The sequence below is a fragment of the Cervus elaphus genome, chromosome 24 (assembly GCF_910594005.1).
Source record: "Cervus elaphus chromosome 24, mCerEla1.1, whole genome shotgun sequence".
Lineage (NCBI taxonomy): Eukaryota > Metazoa > Chordata > Mammalia > Artiodactyla > Cervidae > Cervus > Cervus elaphus.
In genome coordinates this window covers 950393-974015 of record NC_057838.1, presented here as the reverse complement: position 1 = coordinate 974015, position 23623 = coordinate 950393, and positions in this window count along the sequence as shown.

Here is a 23623-nt window from a genome sequence, read left to right as displayed (position 1 = left end):
ATGGCACTCCAGAGAAACCCCAAGAACACTGTTTCAAGGCTAGAGGGATCCTGAGGTCACTGTAGCAACACGAAAGTGCTCCGTGGACCAAAAATCAACTCGAGATGAGAGGTTAGTCCCTGGCTTCGACTCCAGAGGAATACTACCTTACCACAAGCACCTCAAGAGGAGGCTTCTCTCAGCTCTAAGTATGTGAGAGGGACCGTGAGTTTGCGGCCTCAAGTGGAATGAACACGGCGATGCCCTGACTCGAAATAAGGCAAGATATCTTTGAAGTGACTTGAATGCCGGCTCGTCTTGCATCTCCCATGATGAAAGGATGTCTGAATCCCCTGCTGAGACCACAGAGAAAGACCTAGTTCCCCACCTCATCGCGACCGGAGACCTCACATCATTTGAAAACTCCAGAGGTACGTGGAGATCAGTGCCTCCAAAGGAGACAATGCCTGACTCCTCGTGAAACTTGATAGGAGACCCAGGATTCCTGTGGCACGTGGAAAGGGACACTTGGTCTCCCGCCTCAGCTGGAGAGGCGTCCCAATTGCCCTGTCAAGCCTCGAGGAGAACCCCGAGTTGTCCCTCGCAACTAGGCAGGAGTCCTGACGTCGCTGAACAAACACGTGTGTGGAACGGCCATCCCCATCGTAACTCGAGAATATACCCCAGGTTCCCGCCGCAACTCGAGAAAAACCATGAGACTGCCCCCTCGCCGAGAGATGAGGCCCTATTCCCCTGCACTGCGTGCAGAGCAATTCCGTGTTGCCCATCACACATGAAAGGAGCCTTGATTTCCTTGATGGCACTCCAGAGAAACCCCAAGAACACTGTTTCAAGGCTAGAGGGATCCTGAGGTCACTGTAGCAACACGAAAGAGCTCCGTGGACCAAAAATCAAATCGAGATGAGAGGTTAGTCCCTGGCTTCGACTCCAGAGGAATACCACCTTACCACAAGCACCTCAAGAGGACGCTTCTCTCACCTCTAGGTATGTGAGAGGGACCCTGAGTTTGCGGCCTCAAGTGGAATGGACACTGGGATGCCCTGACGCGAAATAAGGACGGATATCCCTGCAGTGAATTGAATTCAGGCTCGTCTTGCATCTCCCAAGATGAAAGGATGTCTGAATCCTCTGTGGAGACCACAGAGAAAGACCTAGTTCCCAACCTCATGGCGACCGGAGGCCTCACATCTTTTGAAAACTTCAGAGGGATGCGGACATCAGTGCCTCCAAAGGAGACGATGCCTGACTCCTCGTGAAACTTGGTAGGAGTTCCAGGATTCCTGTGGCACGTGGAAAGGGACCCTTGGTCTCCCGCCTCAGCTGGAGAGGCATCCCAATTGCCCTGCCAAGCCTCGAGGAGAATCCCGAGTTGTCCCTCGCAACAGGGCAGGAGTCCTGCCGTCGCTGAACAAACACGTGGGTGGAAGGGCCATCCCCGTCGTAACTCGAGAATATACCCCAGGTTCTCGCCGCAAGTCGAGATAAACCATGAGACTTCCCCCTCGCCGTGAGATGAGGCCAGATTCCCCTGCACTGCATGCAGAGCAATTCCGGCTTGCACATCACACATGAAAGAAGCCTTGATTTCCTTGATGGCACTCCAGAGAAACCCCAAGAACACTGTTTCAAGGCTAGAGGGATCCTGAGGTCACTGTAGCAACACGAAAGAGCTCCGTGGACCAAAAATCAACTCGAGATGAGAGGTTAGTCCCTGGCTTCGACTCCAGAGGAATACCACCTTACCACAAGCACCTCAAGAGGAGGCTTCTCTCAGCTCTAGTTATGTGAGAGGGACCCTGAGTTTGCGGCCTCAAGTGGAATGGACACTGCGATGCCCTGACGCGAAATAAGGCCGGATATCCCTGCAGTGACTTGAATGCAGGCTCGTCTTGCATCTCCCAAGATGAAACGATGTCTGAATCCCCTGTGGAGACCACAGAGAAAGACCTAGTTCCCCACTTCATGGCGACCGGAGGTCTCACATCCTTTGAAAACTCCAGAGGTACGCGGAGATCAGTGCCTCCAAAGGAGACGATGCCTGACTCCTCGTGAAACTTGATAGGAGTCCCAGGATTCCTGTGGCACGTGGAAAGGGACCCTTGGTCTCCCGCCTCAGCTGGAGAGGAGTCCCAATTGCCCTGCCAAGCCTCGAGGAGAATCCCGAGTTGTCCCTCGCAACAAGGCAGGAGTCCTGACGTCGCTGAACAAACACGTGTGTGGAAGGTCCATCTCCGTCGTATCTCGAGAATATACCCCAGGTTCCCGCCGCAACTCGAGAAAAACCATGAGACGTCCCCCTCGCCGCGAGATGAGGCCCGATTCCCATGCACTGCGTGCAGAGCAATTCCGTGTTGCACATCACACATGAAAGGAGCCTTGATTTTTTTGATGGCACTCCAGAGAACCCTAAGAACACTGTTTCAGGGCTAGAGAGATCCTGAGGTCACTGTAGCAACACGAAAGAGCTCCGTGGACCAAAAATCAACTCGAGATGAGAGGTTAGTCCCTGGCTTCGACTCCAGAGGAATACCACCTTACCACAAGCACCTCAAGAGGAGGCTTCTCTCAGCTCTAGGTATGTGAGAGGGACCCTGATTTTGCGGATTCAAGTGGAATGGACACCACGATGCCCTGACTCGAAATAAGGCCGGATATCCCTGCAGTGACTTGAATGCAGGCTCGTCTTGCATCTCCCAAGATGAAAGGATGTCTAAATCCCCTGTGGAGACCACAGAAAAAGACCTAGTTCCCCACCTCATCGCGACCGGAGGCCTCACATCCTTTGAAAACTCCAGGGGTACACGGAAATCAGTGACTCCAAAGGAGACGATGCCTGACTCCTCGTGAACCTTGATCGGAGTCCCAGGATTCCTGTGGCACGTGGAAAGGGACCCTTGGTCTCCCGCCTCAGCTGGAGAGGCGTCCCAATTGCCCTGCCAAGCCTCGAGGAGAATCCCGAGTTGTCCCTCGCAACTAGGCAGGAGTCCTGACGTCGCTGAACAAACACGTGTGTGGAACGGCCATCCCCATCGTAACTCGAGAATATACCCCAGGTTCCCGCCGCAACTCGAGAAAAACCATGAGACTGCCCCCTCGCCGAGAGATGAGGCCCTATTCCCCTGCACTGCGTGCAGAGCAATTCCGTGTTGCCCATCACACATGAAAGGAGCCTTGATTTCCTTGATGGCACTCCAGAGAAACCCCAAGAACACTGTTTCAAGGCTAGAGGGATCCTGAGGTCACTGTAGCAACACGAAAGAGCTCCGTGGACCAAAAATCAAATCGAGATGAGAGGTTAGTCCCTGGCTTCGACTCCAGAGGAATACCACCTTACCACAAGCACCTCAAGAGGACGCTTCTCTCACCTCTAGGTATGTGAGAGGGACCCTGAGTTTGCGGCCTCAAGTGGAATGGACACTGGGATGCCCTGACGCGAAATAAGGACGGATATCCCTGCAGTGAATTGAATTCAGGCTCGTCTTGCATCTCCCAAGATGAAAGGAAGTCTGAATCCTCTGTGGAGACCACAGAGAAAGACCTAGTTCCCAACCTCATGGCGACCGGAGGCCTCACATCTTTTGAAAACTTCAGAGGGATGCGGAGATCAGTGCCTCCAAAGGAGACGATGCCTGACTCCTCGTGAAACTTGGTAGGAGTTCCAGGATTCCTGTGGCACGTGGAAAGGGACCCTTGGTCTCCCGCCTCAGCTGGAGAGGCATCCCAATTGCCCTGCCAAGCCTCGAGGAGAATCCCGAGTTGTCCCTCGCAACAGGGCAGGAGTCCTGACATCGCTGAACAAACACGTGTGTGGAAGGGCCATCCCCGTCGTAACTCGAGAATATACCCCAGGTTCTCGCCGCAAGTCGAGATAAACCATGAGACTTCCCCCTCGCCGTGAGATGAGGCCAGATTCCCCTGCACTGCATGCAGAGCAATTCCGGCTTGCACATCACACATGAAAGAAGCCTTGATTTCCTTGATGGCACTCCAGAGAAACCCCAAGAACACTGTTTCAAGGCTAGAGGGATCCTGAGGTCACTGTAGCAACACGAAAGAGCTCCGTGGACCAAAAATCAACTCGAGATGAGAGGTTAGTCCCTGGCTTCGACTCCAGAGGAATACCACCTTACCACAAGCACCTCAAGAGGAGGCTTCTCTCAGCTCTAGTTATGTGAGAGGGACCCTGAGTTTGCGGCCTCAAGTGGAATGGACACTGCGATGCCCTGACGCGAAATAAGGCCGGATATCCCTGCAGTGACTTGAATGCAGGCTCGTCTTGCATCTCCCAAGATGAAACGATGTCTGAATCCCCTGTGGAGACCACAGAGAAAGACCTAGTTCCCCACTTCATCGCGACCGGAGGTCTCACATCCTTTGAAAACTCCAGAGGTACGCGGAGATCAGTGCCTCCAAAGGAGACGATGCCTGACTCCTCGTGAAACTTGATAGGAGTCCCAGGATTCCTGTGGCACGTGGAAAGGGACCCTTGGTCTCCCGCCTCAGCTGGAGAGGAGTCCCAATTGCCCTGCCAAGCCTCGAGGAGAATCCCGAGTTGTCCCTCGCAACAAGGCAGGAGTCCTGACGTCGCTGAACAAACACGTGTGTGGAAGGTCCATCTCCGTCGTATCTCGAGAATATACCCCAGGTTCCCGCCGCAACTCGAGAAAAACCATGAGACGTCCCCCTCGCCGCGAGATGAGGCCCGATTCCCATGCACTGCGTGCAGAGCAATTCGTGTTGCACATCACACATGAAAGGAGCCTTGATTTCCTTGATGGCACTCCAGAGAAACCCCAAGAAGACTCTTTCAAGGCTAGAGGGATCCTGAGGTCACTGTAGCAACACGAAAGAGCTCTGTGGACCAAAAATCAACTCGAGATAAGAGGGTAGTCCCTGGCTTCGACTCCAGAGGAATACCACCTTACCACAAGCACCTCAAGAGGAGGCTTCTCTCAGCTCTAGGTATGTGAGAGGGACCCTGAGTTTGCGGCCTCCAGTGGAATGGACACCGCAAGGCCCTGACTCGAAATAAGGCCGGATATCCCTGCACTGACTTGAATGCAGACTCGTCTTGCATCTCCCAAGATGAAAGGATGTCTGAATCCCCTGTGGAGACCATAGAGAAAGACCTAGTTCCCCACATCATCGCGACCGGAGGCCTCACATCCTTTGAAAACATCAGAGGTACGCGGAGATCAGTGCCTCCAAAGGAGACAATGTCTGATTCCTCGTGAAACTTGATAGGAGTCCCAGGATTCCTGTGGCACGTGGAAAGGGACCCTTGGTCTCCCGCCTCAGCTGGAGAGGCATCCCAGTTGCCCTGCCAAACCTCGAGGAGAATCCCGAGTTGTCCCTCGCAACTAGGCAGGAGTCCTGACGTCGCTGAACAAACACGTGTGTGGAAGGGCCATCCCCGTCGTAACTCGAGAATATATCCCAGGTTCCCGCCGCAACTCGAGAAAAACCATGAGACTTGCCCCTCGCCGCGAGATGAGGCCCGATTCCCCTGAACTGCGTGCAGAGCAATTCCGTGTTGCACATCACACATGAAAGGAGCCTTGATTTCCTTGATGGCACTCCAGAGAAACCCCAAGAACACTATTTCAATACTAGAGGGATCCTGAGGTCACTGTAGCAACACGAAAGAGCTCCGTGGACCAAAAATCAACTCGAGATGAGAGGTTAGTCCCTGGCTTCGACTCCAGAGGAAACCACCTTACCAAAAGCACCTCAAGAGGAGGCTTCTCTCAGCTCTAGGTATGTGAGAGGCACCCTGAGTATGCGGCCTCAAGTGGAATGGACACTGCGATGCCCTGACGCGAAATGAGGCCGGATATACCTGCAGTGACTTGAATGCAGGCTCGTCTTGCATCTCCCAAGAAGAAAGGATGTCTGAATCCCCTTTGGAGACCACAGAGAAAGACCTAGTTCCCCACCTCATCGCGACCGGAGACCTCACATCCTTTGAAAACTCCAGAGGTATGCGTAGATCAGTGCCTCCAAAGGAGATGATGCCTGACTCCTCGTGAAACTTGATAGGAGTCCCAGGATTCCTGTGGCACGTGGAAAGGGACCTTGGGTCTACCGCCTCAGCTGGAGAGGCGTCCCAATTGCCCTGCCAAGCCTCGAGGAGAATCATGAGTTGTCCCTCGCAACCAGGCAGGAGTCCTGACGTCGCTGAACAAACACGTGGGTGGAAGGGCCATCCCCGGCGTAACTCGAGAATATACCCCAGGTTCCCGCCGCAAATCGAGAAAAACCATGAGACTTAACCCTCGCCGCGAGATGAGGCCCGATTCCCCTGAACTGCGTGCAGAGCAATTCCGTGTTGCACATCACACATGAAAGGAGCCTTGATTTCCTTGATGGCACTCCAGAGAAACCCCAAGAACACTGTTTCAAGGCTAGAGGGATCCTGAGGTCACTGTAGCAACACGAAAGAGCTCCGTGGACCAAAACTCAACTCGAGATGAGAGGTTAGTCCCTGGCTTCGACTCAAGGAGAATACAACCTACCACAAGCACCTCAAGAGGAGGCTTCTCTCAGCTCTAGGTATGTGAGAGGGACCCTGAGTTTGCGGCCTCAAGTGGAATGGACACCGTGATGCCCTGACTCGAAATAACGCCGGATATCTCAGCAGTGTCTTGAATGGAAGCTCGTCTTGCATCTCCCAAGATGAAAGGATGTCTGAATCCCCTGTGGAGACCACAGAGAAAGACATACTTCCCCACCGCATCGCGACCGGAGGCCTCAAATCCTTGAAAACTCCAGAGGTATGCGGAGATCAGTGCCTCCAAAAGGGACGATGCCTGACTCCTCGTGAAATTTGATAGGAGTCCCAGGATTCCTGTGGCACGTGGAAAGGGACCCTTGCTCTCCCGCCTCAGCTGGAGAGGCGTCCCAATTGCCCTGCCAAGCCTCGAGGAGAATCCCGAGTTGTTCCTCGCAACTAGGCAGGAGTCCTGACGTCGCTGAACAGACACGTGTGTGGAAGGGCCATCCCCGTCGTAACTCGAGAATATACCCCAGTTTCCCACCGCAACTCGAGAGAAACCACGAGACTTCCCCCTCGCCGGAAAATGAGGCCCGAACCCTGCACTGCGTGCAGAGCAATTCCGTGTTGCACATCACACATGAAAGGAGCCTTGATTTCCTTGATGGCACTCCAGAGAATCCCCAAGAACACTGTTTCAAGGCTAGAGGGATCCTGAGGTCACTGTAGCAACACGAAAGAGCTCGGTGGACCAAAAATCAACTCGAGAGGAGAGGTTAGTCCCTGGCTTCGACTCCAGAGGAATACCACCTTACCACAAGCACCTCAAGAGGAGGCTTCTCTCAGCTCTAAGGATGTGAGAGGGACGCTGAGTTTGCGGCCTCAAGTGGAATGGACACCGCGATGCCCTGACTCGAAATAAGGCCGGATATCCCTGCAGTGACTTGAATGCAGGCTCGTCTTGCATCTCCCAAGAGAAAAGGATGTCTGAATACCCTGTGGAGACCATAGAGAAAGACCTAGTTCCCCACCTCATCGCGACCGGAGTCCTCACATACTTTGCAAACTCCAGAGGTACACTGAGATCAGTGCCTCCAAAGGAGACGATGCCTGACTCCTCGTGAAACTTGATAGGAGTCCCAGGATTCCTGTGGCACGTGGAAAGGGACCCTTGGTCTCCCGCCTCAGCTGGAGAGGCATCCCAATTGCCCTGCCAAGCCTCGAGGAGAATCCCGAGTTGTCCCTCGCAACTAGGAAGGAGTCCTGACGTCGCTGAACAAACACTTGGGTGGAAGGGCCATCCCCGTCGTAACTCGAGAATATACCCCAGGTTCTCGCCGCAAGTCGAGATAAACCATGAGACTTCCCCCTCGCCGTGAGATGAGGCCAGATTCCCCTGCACTGCATGCAGAGCAATTCCGGCTTGCACATTAAACATGAAAGAAGCCTTGATTTCCTTGATGGCACTCCAGAGAAACCCCAAGAACACTGTTTCAAGGCTAGAGGGATCCTGAGGTCACTGTAGCAACACGAAAGAGCTCCGTGGACCAAAAATCAACTCGAGATGAGAGGTTAGTCCTTGGCTTCGACTCCAGAGGAATACCACCTTACCACAAGCACCTCAAGAGGAGGCTTCTCTCAGCTCTAGGTATGTGAGAGGGACCCTGAGTTTGCGGCCTCAAGTGGAATGGACACTGCGATGCCCTGACGCGAATTAAGGCCGGATATCCCTGCAGTGACTTGAATGCAGGCTCGTCTTGCATCTCCCAAGATGAAACGATGTCTGAATCCCCTGTGGAGACCACAGAGAAAGACCTAGTTCCCCACTTCATGGCGACCGGAGGTCTCACATCCTTTTAAAACTCCAGAGGTACGCGGAGATAAGTGCCTCCAAAGGAGACGATGCCTGACTCCTCGTGAAACTTGATAGGAGTCCCAGGATTCCTGTGGCACGTGGAAAGGGACCCTTGGTCTCCCGCCTCAGCTGGAGAGGCGTCCCAATTGCCCTGCCAAGCCTCGAGGAGAATCCCGAGTTGTCCCTCGCAACAAGGCAGGAGTCCTGATGTCGCTGAACAAACACGTGTGTGGAAGGTCCATCTCCGTCGTATCTCGAGAATATACCCCAGGTTCCCGCCGCAACTCGAGAAAAACCATGAGACGTCCCCCTCGCCGCGAGATGAGGCCCGATTCCCCTGCACTGCGTGCAGAGCAATTCGTGTTGCACATCACACATGAAAGGAGCCTTGATTTCCTTGATGGCAGTCCAGAGAAACCCCAAGAAGACTCTTTCAAGGCTAGTGGGATCCTGAGGTCACTGTAGCAACACGAAAGAGCTCTGTGGACCAAAAATCAACTCGAGATAAGAGGGTAGTCCCTGGCTTCGACTCCAGAGGAATACCACCTTACCACAAGCACCTCAAGAGGAGGCTTCTCTCAGCTCTAGGTATGTGAGAGGGACCCTGAGTTTGTGGCCTCCAGTGGAATGGACACCGCGAGGCCCTGACTCGAAATAAGGCCGGATATCTCTGCACTGACTTGAATGCAGACTCGTCTTGCATCTCCCAAGATGAAAGGATGTCTGAATCCCCTGTGGAGACCATAGAGAAAGACCTAGTTCCCCACATCATCGCGACCGGAGGCCTCACATCCTTTGAAAACTCCAGAGGTACGCGGAGATCACTGCCTCCAAAGGAGACAATGCCTGACTCCTCGTGAAACTTGATAGGAGTCCCAGGATTCCTGTGGCACGTGGAAAGGGACCCTTGGTCTCCCGCCTCAGCTGGAGAGGCGTCCCAATTGCCCTGCCAAGCCTCGAGGAGATTCCCGAGTCGTCCCTCGCAACTAGGCAGGAGTCCTGACGTCGCTGAACAAACACGTGTGTGGAAGGGCCATCCCCGTCGTAACTCGAGAATATACCCCAGGTTCCCGCCGCAACTCGAGAAAAACCATGAGACTTCCCCCTCGCCGCGAGATGAGGCCCGATTCCCCTGCACTGCATGCAGAGCAATTCCGTGTTGCACAGCACACATGAAAGGAGCCTTGATTTAATTGAAGGCACTCCAGAGAAACCCCAAGAACACTGTTTCAAGGTTGAGGGATCCTGAGGTCACTGTAGCCACACGAAAGAGCTCCGTGGACCAAAAATCAACTCGAGATGAGAGGTTAGTCCCTGGCTTCGACTCCAGAGGAATACCACCTTACCACAAGCACCTCAAGAGGAGGCTTCTCTCAGCTCTAGGTATGTGAGAGGGACCCTGAGTTTGCGGCCTCAAGTGGAATGGACACCGCGATGCCCTGACTTGAAATAAGGCCGGATATCCCTGCAGTGACTTGAATGCAGGCTCGTCTTGCATCTCCCAAGATGAAAGTATGTCTGAATCCCCTGTGGACACCACAGAGAAAGACCTAGTTCACCACGTCATCGCGACCGGAGGCCTCACATTCTTTGAAAATTCCAGAGGAACGCGGAGATCAGTGCCTCCAAAGGAGACGATGCCTGACTCCTCGTGAAACTTGATAGGAGTCCCAGGATTCCTGTGGCACGTGGAAAGGGACCCTTGGTCTCCCGCCTCAGCTGGAGAGGCGTCCCAATTGCCCTGCCAAGCCTCGAGGAGAATCCCGAGTTGTCCCTCGCAACTAGGCAGGAGTCCCGACGTCGCTGAACAAACACGTGTGTGGAAGGGCCATCCCCGTCGTAACTCGAGAATATACCCCAGGTTCCCGCCGCAACTCGAGAAATACCATGAGACTTCCCCCTCGCCGCGAGATGAGGCCCGATTCTCCTGCACTGCGTGCAGAGCAATTCCGTGTTGCACATCACACATGAAAGGAGCCTTGATTTCCTTAATGGCACTCCAGAGAAACCCCAAGAACACTGTTTCAAGGCTAGAGGGATCCTGAGGTCACTGTAGCAACACGAAAGAGCTCCGTGGACCAAAAATCAACTCGAGATGAGAGGTTAGTCCCTGGCTTCGACTCCAGAGGAATACCACCTTACCACAAGCACCTCAAGAGGAGGCTTCTCTCAGCTCTAGCTATGTGAGAGGGACCCTGAGTTTGCGGCCTCAAGTGGAATGGAGACCGCGATGCCCTGACTCGAAATAAGGCCGGATATCCCTGCAGTGACTTGAATGCAGGCCCGTCTTCCATCTCCCAACATGAAAGGATGTCTGAATCCCCTGTGGAGACCACAGAGAAAGACCTAGTTCCCCACCTCATGGCGACCGGAGGCCTCACATCCTTTGAAAACTCCAGAGGTACGCGGAGATCAGTGCCCCCAAAGGAGACGATGCCTGACTCCTTGTGAAACTTGATAGGAGTACCAGGATTCCTGTGGCACGTGGAAAGGGACCCTTGGTCTCCCGCCTCAGCTGGAGAGGCGTCCCAATTGCCCTGCCAAGCCTCGAGGAAATTCCCGAGTTGTCCCTCGCAACTAGGCAGGAGTCCTGACGTCGCTGCACAAACACGTGGGTGGAAGGGCCATCCCCGTCGTAACTCGAGAATATACCACAGGTTCCCGCCGCAACTCGAGAAAAACCATGAGACTTCCCCCTCGCCGCGAGATGAGGCCCGATTCCCCTGCACTGCGTGCAGAGCAATTCCGTGTTGCACAACACACATGAAAGGAGCCTTGATTTCCTTGATGGCACTCCAGAGAAACCCCAAGAACACTGTTTCAAGGCTTGAGGGACGCTGAGGTCACTGTAGCAACACGAAAGAGCTCCGTGGACCAAAAATCAACTCGAGATGAGAGGTTAGTCCCTGGCTTCGACTCCAGAGGAATACCACCTTACCACAAGCACCTCAAGAGGAGGCTTCTCTCAGCTCTAGGTATGTGAGAGGGACCCTGAGTTTGCGGCCTCAAGTGGAATGGAGACCGCGATGCCCTGACTCGAAATAAGGCCGGATATCCCTGCAGTGACTTGAATGCAGGCTCGTCTTCCATCTCCCAAGACGAAAGGATGTCTGAATCCCCTGTGGAGACCACGGAGAAAGACCTAGTTCCCCACCTCATAGCGACCGGAGGCCTCACATCCTTTGAAAATTCCAGAGGTACGCGGAGATCAGTGCCTCCAAAGGAGACGATGCCTGACTCCTCGTGAAACTTGATAGGAGTCCCAGGATTCCTGTGGCACGTGGAAAGGGACCCTTGGTCTCCCGCCTCAGCTGGAGAGGCGTCCCAATTGCCCTGCCAAGCCTCGAGGATATTCCCGAGTCGTCCCTCGCAACTAGGCAGGAGTCCTGACGTCGCTGAACAAACACGTGTGTGGAAGGGCCATCCCCGTCGTAACTCGAGAATATACCCCAGGTTCCCGCCGCAACTCGAGAAAAACCATGAGACTTCCCCCTCGCCGCGAGATGAGGCCCGATTCCCCTGCACTGCATGCAGAGCAATTCCGTGTTGCACATCACACATGAAAGGAGCCTTGATTTCCTTGATGGCACTCCAGAGAAACCCCAAGAACACTGTTTCAAGGTTGAGGGATCCTGAGGTCACTGTAGCCACACGAAAGAGCTCCGTGGACCAAAAATCAACTCGAGATGAGAGGTTAGTCCCTGGCTTCGACTCCAGAGGAATACCACCTTACCACAAGCACCTCAAGAGGAGGCTTCTCTCAGCTCTAGGTATGTGAGAGGGACCCTGAGTTTGCGGCCTCAAGTGGAATGGACACCGCGATGCCCTGACTCGAAATAAGGCCGGATATCCCTGCAGTGACTTGAATGCAGGCTCGTCTTGCATCTCCCAAGACGAAAGTATGTCTGAATCCCCTGTGGACACCACAGAGAAAGACCTAGTTCACCACGTCATCGCGACCGGAGGCCTCACATTCTTTGAAAATTCCAGAGGAACGCGGAGATCAGTGCCTCCAAAGGAGACGATGCCTGACTCCTCGTGAAACTTGATAGGAGTCCCAGGATTCCTGTGGCACGTGGAAAGGGACCCTTGGTCTCCCGCCTCAGCTGGAGAGGCGTCCCAATTGCCCTGCCAAGCCTCGAGGAGAATCCCGAGTTGTCCCTCGAAACTAGGCAGGAGTCCCGACGTCGCTGAATAAACACGTGTGTGGAAGGGCCATCCCCGTCGTAACTCGAGAATATAGCCCAGGTTCCCGCCGCAACTCGAGAAAAACCATGAGACTTCCCCCTCGCCGCGAGATGAGGCCCGATTCCCCTGCACTGCATGCAGAGCAATTCCGGCTTGCACATTAAACATGAAAGAAGCCTTGATTTCCTTGATGGCACTCCAGAGAAACCCCAAGAACACTGTTTCAAGGCTAGAGGGATCCTGAGGTCACTGTAGCAACACGAAAGAGCTCCGTGGACCAAAAATCAACTCGAGATGAGAGGTTAGTCCTTGGCTTCGACTCCAGAGGAATACCACCTTACCACAAGCACCTCAAGAGGAGGCTTCTCTCAGCTCTAGGTATGTGAGAGGGACCCTGAGTTTGCGGCCTCAAGTGGAATGGACACTGCGATGCCCTGACGCGAATTAAGGCCGGATATCCCTGCAGTGACTTGAATGCAGGCTCGTCTTGCATCTCCCAAGATGAAACGATGTCTGAATCCCCTGTGGAGACCACAGAGAAAGACCTAGTTCCCCACTTCATGGCGACCGGAGGTCTCACATCCTTTTAAAACTCCAGAGGTACGCGGAGATAAGTGCCTCCAAAGGAGACGATGCCTGACTCCTCGTGAAACTTGATAGGAGTCCCAGGATTCCTGTGGCACGTGGAAAGGGACCCTTGGTCTCCCGCCTCAGCTGGAGAGGCGTCCCAATTGCCCTGCCAAGCCTCGAGGAGAATCCCGAGTTGTCCCTCGCAACAAGGCAGGAGTCCTGATGTCGCTGAACAAACACGTGTGTGGAAGGTCCATCTCCGTCGTATCTCGAGAATATACCCCAGGTTCCCGCCGCAACTCGAGAAAAACCATGAGACGTCCCCCTCGCCGCGAGATGAGGCCCGATTCCCCTGCACTGCGTGCAGAGCAATTCGTGTTGCACATCACACATGAAAGGAGCCTTGATTTCCTTGATGGCAGTCCAGAGAAACCCCAAGAAGACTCTTTCAAGGCTAGTGGGATCCTGAGGTCACTGTAGCAACACGAAAGAGCTCTGTGGACCAAAAATCAACTCGAGATAAGAGGGTAGTCCCTGGCTTCGACTCCAGAGGAATACCACCTTACCACAAGCACCTCAAGAGGAGGCTTCTCTCAGCTCTAGGTATGTGAGAGGGACCCTGAGTTTGTGGCCTCCAGTGGAATGGACACCGCGAGGCCCTGACTCGAAATAAGGCCGGATATCCCTGCACTGACTTGAATGCAGACTCGTCTTGCATCTCCCAAGATGAAAGGATGTCTGAATCCCCTGTGGAGACCATAGAGAAAGACCTAGTTCCCCACATCATCGCGACCGGAGGCCTCACATCCTTTGAAAACTCCAGAGGTACGCGGAGATCACTGCCTCCAAAGGAGACAATGCCTGACTCCTCGTGAAACTTGATAGGAGTCCCAGGATTCCTGTGGCACGTGGAAAGGGACCCTTGGTCTCCCGCCTCAGCTGGAGAGGCGTCCCAATTGCCCTGCCAAGCCTCGAGGAGATTCCCGAGTCGTCCCTCGCAACTAGGCAGGAGTCCTGACGTCGCTGAACAAACACGTGTGTGGAAGGGCCATCCCCGTCGTAACTCGAGAATATACCCCAGGTTCCCGCCGCAACTCGAGAAAAACCATGAGACTTCCCCCTCGCCGCGAGATGAGGCCCGATTCCCCTGCACTGCATGCAGAGCAATTCCGTGTTGCACATCACACATGAAAGGAGCCTTGATTTCCTTGAAGGCACTCCAGAGAAACCCCAAGAACACTGTTTCAAGGTTGAGGGATCCTGAGGTCACTGTAGCCACACGAAAGAGCTCCGTGGACCAAAAATCAACTCGAGATGAGAGGTTAGTCCCTGGCTTCGACTCCAGAGGAATACCACCTTACCACAAGCACCTCAAGAGGAGGCTTCTCTCAGCACTAGCTATGTGAGAGGGACCCTGAGTTTGCGGCCTCAAGTGGAATGGAGACCGCGATGCCCTGACTCGAAATAAGGCCGGATATCCCTGCAGTGACTTGAATGCAGGCCCGTCTTCCATCTCCCAAGACGAAAGGATGTCTGAATCCCCTGTGGAGACCACAGAGAAAGACCTAGTTCCCCACCTCATGGCGACCGGAGGCCTCACATCCTTTGAAAACTCCAGAGGTACGCGGAGATCAGTGCCCCCAAAGGAGACGATGCCTGACTCCTTGTGAAACTTGATAGGAGTCCCAGGATTCCTGTGGCACGTGGAAAGGGACCCTTGGTCTCCCGCCTCAGCTGGAGAGGCGTCCCAATTGCCCTGCCAAGCCTCGAGGAAATTCCCGAGTTGTCCCTCGCAACTAGGCAGGAGTCCTGACGTCGCTGAACAAACACGTGGGTGGAAGGGCCATCCCCGTCGTAACTCGAGAATATACCACAGGTTCCCGCCGCAACTCGAGAAAAACCATGAGACTTCCCCCTCGCCGCGAGATGAGGCCCGATTCCCCTGCACTGCGTGCAGAGCAATTCCGTGTTGCACAACACACATGAAAGGAGCCTTGATTTCCTTGATGGCACTCCAGAGAAACCCCAAGAACACTGTTTCAAGGCTTGAGGGACGCTGAGGTCACTGTAGCAACACGAAAGAGCTCCGTGGACCAAAAATCAACTCGAGATGAGAGGTTAGTCCCTGGCTTCGACTCCAGAGGAATACCACCTTACCACAAGCACCTCAAGAGGAGGCTTCTCTCAGCTTTAGGTATGTGAGAGGGACCCTGAGTTTGCGGCCTCAAGTGGAATGGAGACCGCGATGCCCTGACTCGAAATAAGGCCGGATATCCCTGCAGTGACTTGAATGCAGGCTCGTCTTCCATCTCCCAAGACGAAAGGATGTCTGAATCCCCTGTGGAGACCACGGAGAAAGACCTAGTTCCCCACCTCATGGCGACCGGAGGCCTCACATCCTTTGAAAATTCCAGAGGTACGCGGAGATCAGTGCCTCCAAAGGAGACGATGCCTGACTCCTCGTGAAACTTGATAGGAGTCCCAGGATTTCTGTGGCACGTGGAAAGGGACCCTTGGTCTCCCGCCTCAGCTGGAGAGGCGTCCCAATTGCCCTGCCAAGCCTCGAGGATATTCCCGAGTCGTCCCTCGCAACTAGGCAGGAGTCCTGACGTCGCTGAACAAACACGTGTGTGGAAGGGCCATCCCCGTCGTAACTCGAGAATATACCCCAGGTTCCCGCCGCAACTCGAGAAAAACCATGAGACTTCCCCCTCGCCGCGAGATGAGGCCCGATTCCCCTGCACTGCATGCAGAGCAATTCCGTGTTGCACATCACACATGAAAGGAGCCTTGATTTCCTTGATGGCACTCCAGAGAAACCCCAAGAACACTGTTTCAAGGTTGAGGGATCCTGAGGTCACTGTAGCCACACGAAAGAGCTCCGTGGACCAAAAATCAACTCGAGATGAGAGGTTAGTCCCTGGCTTCGACTCCAGAGGAATACCACCTTACCACAAGCACCTCAAGAGGAGGCTTCTCTCAGCTCTAGGTATGTGAGAGGGACCCTGAGTTTGCGGCCTCAAGTGGAATGGACACCGCGATGCCCTGACTCGAAATAAGGCCGGATATCCCTGCAGTGACTTGAATGCAGGCTCGTCTTGCATCTCCCAAGACGAAAGTATGTCTGAATCCCCTTTGGACACCACAGAGAAAGACCTAGTTCACCACGTCATCGCGACCGGAGGCCTCACATTCTTTGAAAATTCCAGAGGAACGCGGAGATCAGTGCCTCCAAAGGAGACGATGCCTGACTCCTCGTGAAACTTGATAGGAGTCCCAGGATTCCTGTGGCACGTGGAAAGGGACCCTTGGTCTCCCGCCTCAGCTGGAGAGGCGTCCCAATTGCCCTGCCAAGCATCGAGGAGAATCCCGAGTTGTCCGTCGCAACTAGGCAGGAGTCCCGACGTCGCTGAATAAACACGTGTGTGGAAGGGCCATCCCCGTCGTAACTCGAGAATATAGCCCAGGTTCCCGCCGCAACTCGAGAAAAACCATGAGACTTCCCCCTCGCCGCGAGATGAGGCCCGATTCCCCTGCACTGCGTGCAGAGCAATTCCGTGTTGCACATCAAACATGAAAGGAGCCTTGATTTCCTTAATGGCACTCCAGAGAAACCCCAAGAACACTGTTTCAAGGCTAGAGGGATCCTGAGGTCACTGTAGCAACACGAAAGAGCTCCGTGGACCAAAAATCAACTCGAGATGAGAGGTTAGTCCCTGGCTTCGACTCCAGAGGAATACCACCTTACCACAAGCACCTCAAGAGGAGGCTTCTCTCAGCTCTAGCTATGTGAGAGGGACCCTGAGTTTGCGGCCTCAAGTGGAATGGAGACCGCGATGCCCTGACTCGAAATAAGGCCGGATATCCCTGCAGTGACTTGAATGCAGGCTCGTCTTGCACCTCCCAAGACGAAAGGATGTCTGAATCCCCTGTGGAGACCAAAGAGAAAGACCTAGTTCCCCACCTCATTGCGACCGGAGTCCTCATATCCTTTGAAAACTCCAGAGGTACGCGGAGATCAGTGCCTCCAAAGGAGACGGTGCCTGACTCCTCTTGAAACTTGATAGGAGTCCTAGGATTGCTGTGGCACGTGGAAAGGGACCCTTGGTCTCCCGCCTCAGCTGGAGAGGCGTCCCAATTGCCCTGCCAAGCCTCGAGGAGAATCCCGAGTTGTCCCTCGCAACTAGGCAGGAGTCCTGACGTCGCTGAACAAACACGTGGGTGGAAGGGCCATCCCCGTCGTAACTCGAGAATATACCCCAGGTTCCCGCCGCAACTCGAGAAAAACCATGAGACTTCCCCCTCGACGCGATATGGGGCCCGATTCCCCTGCACTGCGTGCAGAGCAATTCCGTGTTGCACATCACACATGAAAGGAGCCTTGATTTCCATGGTGGCACTCCAGAGAAACCCCAAGAACACTGTTTCAAGGCTAGAGGGATCCTGAGGTCACTGTAGCAACACGAAAGAGCTCCGTGGACCAAAAATCAACTCGAGATGAGAGGTTAGTCCCTGGCTTCGACTTCAGAGGAATACCACCTTACCACAAGCACCTCAAGAGGAGGCTTCTCTCAGCTCTAGGTATGTGAGAGGGACCCTGAGTTTGCGGCCTCAAGTGGAATGGAGACCGCGATGCCCTGACTCGAAATAAGGCCGGATATCCCTGCAGTGACTTGAATGCAGGCTCGTCGTGCATCTCCCAAGACGAAAGGATGTCTGAATCCCCTGTGGAGACCACGGAGAAAGACCTAGTTCCCCACCTCATCGCGACCGGAGGCCTCACATCCTTTGAAAACTCCAGAGGTACGCGGAGATCAGTGCCTCCAAAGGAGACGATGCCTGACTCCTCGTGAAACTTGAAAGGAGTCCCAGGATTCCTGTGGCACGTGGAAAGGGACCCTTGGTCTCCCGCCTCAGCTGGAGAGGCGTCCCAATTGCCCTGCAAAGCCTCGAGGAGAATCCCGAGTTGTCCCTCGCAACTAGGCAGGAGTCCTGCCGTCGCTGAACTAACACGTGTGTGGAAGGGCCATTCCCGTCATAACTCGAGAATATACCCCAGGTTCCCGCCGCAACTCGAGAAAAACCATGAGATTTCCCCTCGCCGCGAGATGAGGCCCGATTCCCCTGCACTGCGTGCAGAGCAATTCCGTGTTGCACATCACACATGAAAGGAGCCTTGATTTTCTTGATGGCACCCCATAGAAACCCCAAGAACACTGTTTCAAGGCTAGAGGGACGCTGAGGTCACTGTAGCAACACGAAAGAGCTCCGTGGACCAAAAATCAACTCGAGATGAGAGGTTAGTCCCTGGCTTCGACTCCAGAGGAATACCACCTTACCACAAGCACCTCAAGAGGAGGCTTCTCTCAGCTTTAGGTATGTGAGAGGGACCCTGAGTTTGCGGCCTCAAGTGGAATGGAGACCGCGATGCCCTGACTCGAAATAAGGCTGGATATCCCTGCAGTGACTTGAATGCAGGCTCGTCTTCCATCTCCCAAGACGAAAGGATGTCTGAATCCCCTGTGGAGACCACGGAGAAAGACCTAGTTCCCCACCTCATGGCGACCGGAGGCCTCACATCCTTTGAAAATTCCAGAGGTACGCGGAGATCAGTGCCTCCAAAGGAGACGATGCCTGACTCCTCGTGAAACTTGATAGGAGTCCCAGGATTCCTGTGGCACGTGGAAAGGGACCCTTGGTCTCCCGCCTCAGCTGGAGAGGCGTCCCAATTGCCCTGCCAAGCCTCGAGGAGATTCCCGAGTCGTCCCTCGCAACTAGGCAGGAGTCCTGACGTCGCTGAACAAACACGTGGGTGGAAGGGCCATCCCCGTCGTAACTCGAGAATATACCCCAGGTTCACGCCGCAACTCGAGAAAAACCATGAGACTTCCCCCTCGCCGCGAGATGAGGCCCGATTCCCCTGCACTGCATGCAGAGCAATTCCGTGCTGCACATCACACATGAAAGGAGCCTTGATTTCCTTGATGGCACTCCAGAGAAACCCCAAGAACACTGTTTCAAGGTTGAGGGATCCTGAGGTCACTGTAGCCACACGAAAGAGCTCCGTGGACCAAAAATCAACTCGAGATGAGAGGTTAGTCCCTGGCTTCGACTCCAGAGGAATACCACCTTACCACAAGCACCTCAAGAGGAGGCTTCTCTCAGCTCTAGGTATGTGAGAGGGACCCTGAGTTTGCGGCCTCAAGTGGAATGGACACCGCGATGCCCTGACTCGAAATAAGGCCGGATATCCCTGCAGTGACTTGAATGCAGGCTCGTCTTGCATCTCCCAAGACGAAAGGATGTCTGAATCCCCTGTGGAGACCACAGAGAAAGACCTAGTTCACCACCTCATCGCGACCGGAGGCCTCACATTCTTTGAAAACTCCAGAGGTACGCGGAGATCAGTGCCTCCAAAGGAGACGATGCCTGACTCCTCGTGAAACTTGATAGGAGTCCCAGGATTCCTGTGGCACGTGGAAAGGGACCCTTGGTCTCCCACCTCAGCTGGAGAGGCGTCCCAATTGCCCTGCCAAGCCTCGAGGAGAATCCCGAGTTGTCCCTCGCAACTAGGCAGGAGTCCTGACGTCGCTGAACAAACACGTGGGTGGAAGGGCCATCCCCGTCGTAACTCGAGAATATACCCCAGGTTCCCGCCGCAACTCGAGAAAAACCATGAGACTTCCCCCTCGCCGCGAGATGAGGCCCGATTCCCCTGCACTGCGTGCAGAGCAATTCCGTGTTGCACATCACACATGAAAGGAGCCTTGATTTCCTTGATGGCACTCCAGAGAAACCCCAAGAACACTGTTTCAAGGCTAGAGGGATCCTGAGGTCACTGTAGCAACACGAAAGAGCTCCGTGGACCAAAAATCAACTCGAGATGAGAGGTTAGTCCCTGGCTTCGACTCCAGAGGAATACCACCTTACCACAAGCACCTCAAGAGGAGGCTTCTCTCAGCTCTAGCTATGTGAGAGGGACCCTGAGTTTGCGGCCTCAAGTGGAATGGAGACCGCGATGCCCTGACTCGAAATAAGGCCGGATATCCCTGCAGTGACTTGAATGCAGGCTCGTCTTGCATCTCCCAAGACGAAAGGATGTCTGAATCCCCTGTGGAGACCACAGAGAAAGACCTAGTTCCCCACCTCATCGCGACCGGAGGCCTCACATCCTTTGAAAACTCCAGAGGTACGTGGAGATCAGTGCCTCCAAAGGAGACGATGCCTGACTCCTCGTGAAACTTGATAGGAGTCCCAGGATTCCTGTGGCACGTGGAAAGGGAACCTTCGTCTCCTGCCTCAGCTGGAGAGGTGTCCCAATTGCCCTGCCAAGCCTCGAGGAGAATCCCGAGTTGTCCCTCGCAACTAGGGAGGAGTCCTGACGTCAGTGAAGAAACACGTGTGTGGAAGGGCCATCCCCGACGTAACTCGAGAATATACCCCAGGTTCCCACCGCAACTCGAGAAAACCATGAGACTTCCCCCTCGCCGCGAGATGAGGCCCGATTCCCCTGCACTGCATGCAGAGCAATTCCGTGTTGCACATCAAACATGGAAGGAGCCTTGATTTCCTTGATGGCACTCCAGAGAAACCCCAAGAAAACTGTTTCAAGGCTAGAGGGATCCTGAGGTTACTGTAGCAACACAAAAGAGCTCCATGGACCAAAAATCAACTCGAGATGAGAGGTTAGTCCCTGGCTTCGACTCCAGAGGAATGACACCTTACCCCAAGCACCTCAAGAGGAGGCTTCTCTCAGCTCTAGGTATGTGAGAGGGACCCTGATTTTGCGGCCTCAAGTGGAATGGACACCACGATGCCCTGACTCGAAATAAGGCCGGATATCCCTGCAGTGACTTGAATGCAGGCTCGTCTTGCATCTCCCAAGATGAAAGGATGTCTAAATCCCCTGTGGAGACCACAGAAAAAGACCTAGTTCCCCACCTTATCGCGACCAGAGGCCTCACATTCTTTGAAAACTCGAGAGGTACGCGGAGATCAGTGCCTCCAAAGAAGACGATGCCTGACTACTCGTGAAACTTGATAGGAGTCCCGGGATTCCTGTGGCAGGAGGAAAGGGACCCTTGGTCTCCCTCCTCAGCTGGAGAGGCGTCCCAAATGCCCTGCCAAGCCTCGAGGAGAATCCCGAGTTGTCCCTCGCAACTAGGCAGGAGTCCTGACGTCGCTGAACAAACACGTTGGTGGAAGGGCCATCCCCGTCGTAACTCGAGAATATACCTCCGGTTCCCGCCGCAACTCGAGAAAAACCATGAGACTTCCCCCTCGCCGCGACATGAGGCCCGATTCCCCTGCACTGCGTGCAGAGCAATTCCGTGTTGCACATCACACATGAAAGGAGCCTTGATTTCCTTGATGGCACTCCAGAGAAACCCCAAGAACACTGTTTCAAGGCTAGAGGGATCCTGAGGTCACTGTAGCAACACGAAAGTGCTCCGTGGACCAAAAATCAACTCGAGATGAGAGGTTAGTCCCTGGCTTCGACTCCAGAGGAATACTACCTTACCACAAGCACCTCAAGAGGAGGCTTCTCTCAGCTCTAAGTATGTGAGAGGGACCGTGAGTTTGCGGCCTCAAGTGGAATGAACACGGCGATGCCCTGACTCGAAATAAGGCAAGATATCTTTGAAGTGACTTGAATGCCGGCTCGTCTTGCATCTCCCATGATGAAAGGATGTCTGAATCCCCTGCTGAGACCACAGAGAAAGACCTAGTTCCCCACCTCATCGCGACCGGAGACCTCACATCATTTGAAAACTCCAGAGGTACGTGGAGATCAGTGCCTCCAAAGGAGACAATGCCTGACTCCTCGTGAAACTTGATAGGAGACCCAGGATTCCTGTGGCACGTGGAAAGGGACACTTGGTCTCCCGCCTCAGCTGGAGAGGCGTCCCAATTGCCCTGTCAAGCCTCGAGGAGAACCCCGAGTTGTCCCTCGCAACTCGGCAGGAGTCCTGATGTCGCTGAACAAACACGTGGGTGGAAGGGCCATCCCCGTCGTAACTCGAGAATATACCCCAGGTTCCCGCCGCAACTCGAGAAAAACCATGAGACTTCCCCCTCGTCACGAGATGAGGCTCGATTCCCCTGCACTGCGTGCAGAGCAATTCCGTGTTGCACATCACACATGAAAGGAGCCTTGATTTTTTTGATGGCACTCCAGAGAACCCTAAGAACACTGTTTCAGGGCTAGAGAGATCCTGAGGTCACTGTAGCAACACGAAAGAGCTCCGTGGACCAAAAATCAACTCGAGATGAGAGGTTAGTCCCTGGCTTCGACTCCAGAGGAATACCACCTTACCACAAGCACCTCAAGAGGAGGCTTCTCTCAGCTCTAGGTATGTGAGAGGGACCCTGATTTTGCGGCCTCAAGTGGAATGGACACCACGATGCCCTGACTCGAAATAAGGCCGGATATCCCTGCAGTGACTTGAATGCAGGCTCGTCTTGCATCTCCCAAGATGAAAGGATGTCTAAATCCCCTGTGGAGACCACAGAAAAAGACCTAGTTCCCCACCTCATCGCGACCGGAGGCCTCACATCCTTTGAAAACTCCAGGGGTACACGGAAATCAGTGACTCCAAAGGAGACGATGCCTGACTCCTCGTGAACCTTGATCGGAGTCCCAGGATTCCTGTGGCACGTGGAAAGGGACCCTTGGTCTCCCGCCTCAGCTGGAGAGGCGTCCCAATTGCCCTGCCAAGCCTCGAGGAGAATCCCGAGTTGTCCCTCGCAACTAGGCAGGAGTCCTGACGTCGCTGAACAAACACGTGTGTGGAAGGGCCATCCCCATCGTAACTCGAGAATATACCCCAGGTTCCCGCCGCAACTCGAGAAAAACCATGAGACTGCCCCCTCGCCGAGAGATGAGGCCCTATTCCCCTGCACTGCGTGCAGAGCAATTCCGTGTTGCCCATCACACATGAAAGGAGCCTTGATTTCCTTGATGGCACTCCAGAGAAACCCCAAGAACACTGTTTCAAGGCTAGAGGGATCCTGAGGTCACTGTAGCAACACGAAAGAGCTCCGTGGACCAAAAATCAAATCGAGATGAGAGGTTAGTCCCTGGCTTCGACTCCAGAGGAATACCACCTTACCACAAGCACCTCAAGAGGACGCTTCTCTCACCTCTAGGTATGTGAGAGGGACCCTGAGTTTGCGGCCTCAAGTGGAATGGACACTGGGATGCCCTGAAGCGAAATAAGGACGGATATCCCTGCAGTGAATTGAATTCAGGCTCGTCTTGCATCTCCCAAGATGAAAGGATGTCTGAATCCCCTGTGGAGACCACAGAGAAAGACCTAGTTCCCCACTTCATGGCGACCGGAGGTCTCACATCCTTTTAAAACTCCAGAGGTACGCGGAGATAAGTGCCTCCAAAGGAGACGATGCCTGACTCCTCGTGAAACTTGATAGGAGTCCCAGGATTCCTGTGGCACGTGGAAAGGGACCCTTGGTCTCCCGCCTCAGCTGGAGAGGCGTCCCAATTGCCCTGCCAAGCC